The sequence below is a fragment of the Humulus lupulus genome, chromosome 3 (genome assembly GCF_963169125.1).
Source record: "Humulus lupulus chromosome 3, drHumLupu1.1, whole genome shotgun sequence".
In the NCBI taxonomy this organism is placed as follows: Eukaryota; Viridiplantae; Streptophyta; class Magnoliopsida; order Rosales; family Cannabaceae; genus Humulus; species Humulus lupulus.
The window spans coordinates 232,939,751-232,945,243 of NC_084795.1; the positions used below are offsets into that span (position 1 = coordinate 232,939,751).

Genomic DNA, 5,493 nt, shown 5'->3' on the forward strand with positions numbered 1-5,493 from the left:
TTGTTCTCTACTAGTCATTTTTAAGGAGACTGAATGGAGTGTTTGGGAAGGGGGCAGGATTTTGTTGGTATAATAAATATAATGAGGTCAGTCAAGTCAGGTTATGCATTACTTGAGGGCATAAATTTTGCAGTTAGAAATTGACTTACCACCGTTGGTCTTTTTTTTTTTTTTTCTCTCCAAGTCAATAATTTCATTACTGACTAGTGACAATTTGTTTAATTTTCCGTTGGTTAACTCATTTTTTGCCTTTAGAAGTAGGAAAACGACTGGCCTATATTGTGGTAGAGAGTTTGCCTGTTAGCTGTACATGTAGAGACTACTAGTGTGCCTTGCTTGCTCACTGGACTGTAATGTAACATTGATCTTCATTTGTGTTGAAACTCCAAATGAATGGCTTGTTGTTTTTATTTTGGAAAGTGATATGATTTTGCATCTCCAATCCAAAACTATATAATAATAATGTAATTACATTATACTAAGTATAATGGGTTTTTAGCATTTCAACTCTTTCCAAATCGGTCTATGAATTATAAAATATAGTAATTAAGTCTCTAATCTCGTTAAATAATGGTAATTAAGTCTTATGTATGTGAATTTTTTTACGCATTATTGATGGAAAAGATTGCATGACATTGCTAAAGGGTCAATATAGAGATCTTGGGTTTATAGTTTAAGATGTCATAGTTTGATGTATTTTGTATTTTTGCTCAATCATATTTATCAATTTGGTAATGCAATACAATCAATCAGTAAAAATAATCATATTCAGGAACTTAATTGTTATATTTTATAATTTAGGAACTAATTAACTAAATCAAATAGTTTAAGAGGTTGTTATGCTAATTTTTTATTTTTGAACTTGTTACACTCAATGAAAATATTGTTAGGAATGAATTTGATGTAAAAGTATAACAGACAAAATACCCTTAAACTGAATGGAGAGACTTTGTATAATTATGAAACCTTGGTTTCTTCTAATGGGGTGTTTGAGCTAGAATTCTTCAGTTCTGGTGATTCAAGCAATGAGTACATAGGAATCTGGTTTAAGAATGATAAGGACAAGAAGGCAGTTTGGGTTGCAAAAAGAGCAAGTCAACCAAGGGTGTAGTTTCTTTTGTCATGGCTTAGTCCTGATGATCCAGATAAAGGTTCTTTTTTTAAGGCTTTCACAGAGAAAACAAAACCCAGTTCAATATCTGGTTAGGTGAAAATGTTTATCAAGAGATTGGATAAGTAAGATATTTTTTTCTTGGTGTTATGGAGTATATAATATTCTTATTCTAGAACAATGCATTATGCTATATCAGTCAATTAAAACTATTTCAGGTCTGATCAAATTAAGGCAGTAGAAATCCTTAGTAGTTTCTGCATAATCTTAGCAACATTAGATTGTCTTGGCTTAATATGCACATATGAAAGTTAAACTCTATTGGCCTCAAGAGCTGCATTGAGACTACAATTATGGTTAGTTTTTAGAATATCTTTATGCTCTAAATTTGAACTCTTGCAATCACAAACAAATTTCAGATTCCAAATTTACAATTGGCTTAACTGTATTCAAATTATGTGAGCAGTTGCTGCCCTGTTTTCATGAAACTTTTGTACTTTAAATGATTTATTTTTTTCCAATTCTCTTCTTGAAAATGTGTTTCTAAATTTATTTGACAAAGCTATTCAAGAGACACTATTATCACCATTCACAGTCCACCAACCATCCCATCCCTGTTCAGGAGGAGTTGTACTGTGTTTACTATTTCATTGCTAGAATACTGGTTCTGTATGTTTCTTTTACTGCTGGAGTGTTTACTGTTGGAGTGTTTATTACATACTCTTTTCTTTGCTGCCATAGTTACTGTTTTATTGTTGAAAAACTATTATGTGTACTGTGTTTACTGTTTTATTGCTAGAATACTGGTTTAGTTTTTTTGTTTTACTGCTGGAGTGTTTGGTATTCTGTATGTTCAATCGCTGGTTCATTTCTTATTTATTTTAGGCGATTAGCAATAAGTTTAAAGAGATGAGGAAGAAACAACTCCCACATACATGCAGCAGGAGAGGATATGCTCGAACAATGGATGACATGGTAAAAATTTAATAAATATTTTTGGTAGCTAAACATAAGAAAATATATGTTCTCTTTCTGAAAAATGTACTTGGATACAGAGTAGGGAAAGCTCAAAACCTGTAACAAGAGTTCAAGCTTTCTTAAAGACACACACAAAGAAGAATGGTGAACTTGTGAATGCACAAGCTGCTGAAGTTATTGTAAGTAATTTACCCTTTGTTTGTAGAAACATATGTATTTGTATGCACAGACTTATTTAACAGTCAACTTGAAATGATTTATAGGAGAAGCTACAAGTTCTTGCAAATGAAAAACCAGATTCATGCACAACACAGAATACTGTACAAGATGCTCTCACTATCATATTTGGTCCTGACAAGAATGGTAGATCATTAGCTAATGGGAGGGGAGTAACTAATACAAAGTTAGCTATTCTAAGAGCAAGAGATGACCATATTTCACAATTGGAATCAAGTCAATGTGAGATGAAGAATAAAATGTCTGAGATGATGAATCTTATTAATACTATTGCAAAAAGTGTAAACATTCAGGTAAATTAAATTAATTGACTTCTGTTTATTTTACTCTATTCATTGAAAATTATAAATGACTAAATTATTCTCAACTTGTAGGGGTTTACTCAACCAAGTGAAGCGGAGTCACACATGCCTTCTCCTATGGTAACTACAATTTTAATTACTACCTATCATTTCACTTTTAATTTTTTAAGTATCAATATTTTCTATAAATAAATATATGTTTTATCATGTAACAGAGTGTTAATAATCTGAAGTTCACTCCTGAAAACAATGCTTGCAATTTACTTGATTGGAATGGAAGTGGAGAAATTGTTGCAGAAGGTCGATGGTCTTCTAGTGATCCTTTATGTGAGGTGCATCATCTTCGTCTTGGGCCTACTGCAATGAGAGTTTGGGTTGATGTTGCTAAGAAACCTACTGCATATTTATGGAGACCAACATCACATATGAGTACAATTGAAGAAGCAGTTGGTTGCACTGTTGCTTGGCCTTCTAATAAAGTTACAATGAGGTAAAATTTCATGCAACTTAAAAATGATTTATAAATAGTACAACAAATCAGCTGTAGTAACTAATTATATCATCAAAATATATAGGAAATGAACATAATGGATGAAATTCAATTGTTTCTTGGTAGATATCTTTGGTACGTATCTTTGCATAAAATTAACTAATGAATGAACATGTGTTTTCAACTATTTTGGCTACATTTGTTTTCTTAATTTTATATATTTTTCACTCTTACAGGTGCACAACTAATGAATGAAGTGTAATATTTTGGAGGGACGCCCATGATCAACAAATTATGAATCAGTTTGTTTTAAAACTTTTGCTTATGTGTTTTGTCTTGCAATATACTCGTACTTTTGGGATATTGATATTTTAGCTTTATGTAGCGAACATATTAAGAATATTTGAATTTATGTTAAGGTATAATTTTTAATGTGTTATATGTTTATCATTTGTTGCAATTATTCATATGTTAAAAGATAAAAAAATATAAAAGTTTTTGTTATGCCATGAAATTGTTCATATGACAATTAATAAATGTTAGGAAAATGATTAATGATAACAATAAAGAAACGCTATTAAAAGTAAGGATGATTACAAACAAAAAACGCTATGTCTGATTACTAATTACATTTTCAAAATGCTATTACATATCTTTACATAACGTTTGAAAAATGCTATTAAAAGTAAGGATAATTACAAACATAAAACGCTACGACTGATAACTAATTACATTCTTAAAACGCTATTGTATATCTTTACATAACAATTTAAAAACGCTATTCACAGTAAGTACGACTACAAACATAAAACGCTACGACTTATAATTAATTGCATTTTAAAAACGCTATTGCATATCTTCACATAACGTTTTAAAAACGCTATTAAAAGTAAATAATACTACAAACATAAAACACTATGGTTGACAACTAATTACATTTTAAAAACGCTATTGTATACCTTTCAACATCATTTCTGCATAACATTTGAAAAACGCTATTAAAAGTAAGTATTTTCAATTTAACATAATCAATGACTACATACATAAAACGCTATGACTGACATCTAATTATATTTTTAAAACGCTATTATATATCTTTCAATAGCATTTTTACATCACAATTTAAAAACGCTATGAAAAGGTCCAGACTTTTAATAACATGGGATAATATAGCGTTTGTAATAACGCTATCGTTTGTTAAAGACAGCGTTTTAAAAACGCTATGGAATGCAGTTTTTCTTGTAGTGCTTTCTCGACACCCAACCACAACAGTCAACTCTGTTGACTGTCGTAGTTGCTTAGCGGGACTCTACACCGACAGTTAAAAACTGTAGGCATAGAGACCAACGCCGACAGCTAATAACTGTCACCGTTGCTTTTGACTGTCGCTATTGACCCCAATGCCGACAGTTAATTTGAGACCAATGCCGACAGTTAAAATGTGCCGCTATTGACCCCATCGCCGACAGTTAATTCTAGACTAATGCCGACAAATAAAATGTGTCTTTCTTGAGCCCAACGCCGACAATTAATTCAAGACCAATACCGACAGTTAAAATGTGTCGATATTGACCCCAACGTTGACAGTTAATAAAAGTCCAATGCCGACAGTCATAAAATGTCGCCAAAATTCAAATTAATGAATAGTATAATTTTAAGAATATAAACTAAATTATGTAAATATATCTTTATAATAATTATGTATTTATTAAAAACTTTTAAAACTAGATTTTTTTTGTTATAAATTTTTTATTTACTTTTGTATTTATAATAATTTTTATATCAAAATTTAAATTTATTATTCTTTAACATATTTATAAAATTAACTATATAATTCTTTAACATATTTATAAAATTTGTATTAGTTAAAATAGAGTTGTTTTATTAATTGGAAAAATATTGTAAAAAAAAATAAATAGTATAATTTTAAAAATAAACTAAATTATGTAAATATATATTTATAAAAATTATGTATTTATTAAAAAAAAATTAAACTAGATTTTTTTGCTTCTAAATTTTTCATATTATTATCTTTTGTATTTATAATAATTTTTATATGAAAATTTAAATTTATTATTCTTTAACATATTTATATATAAAATTTGTATTAGTTAAAAAAGAGTTGTTTTATTAATTGGAAAATTATTGTAAAAAAATTAATGAATAGTATAATTTAAAAAATAAACTAAATTATGTAAATATATATATTTATAAAAATTATTAAAAACTTTTAAAACTAGAATATTTTTTGTTCTAAATTTTTCATATTATTATCTTTTCATATTTATAAATTAAATTAACTATATTATTTTTTAACACATTTATAAAATTTGTATTAGTTAAAAAAGAGTTGTTTTATTAATTGGAAAAATATT

General features: G+C 28.4%; 1 long non-coding RNA gene across 1 annotated transcript; it reads left to right on the top strand.

The window, feature by feature from the left end:
* The first annotated feature begins 2,375 nt into the window (after positions 1 to 2,375).
* Positions 2,376 to 2,922, top strand: LOC133821563 (uncharacterized). The gene is made up of 3 exons (XR_009887674.1): positions 2,376 to 2,619; positions 2,701 to 2,748; positions 2,844 to 2,922. It is a non-coding gene; the product is annotated as an uncharacterized LOC133821563 (long non-coding RNA).
* Positions 2,923 to 5,493: the final 2,571 nt, after the last annotated feature.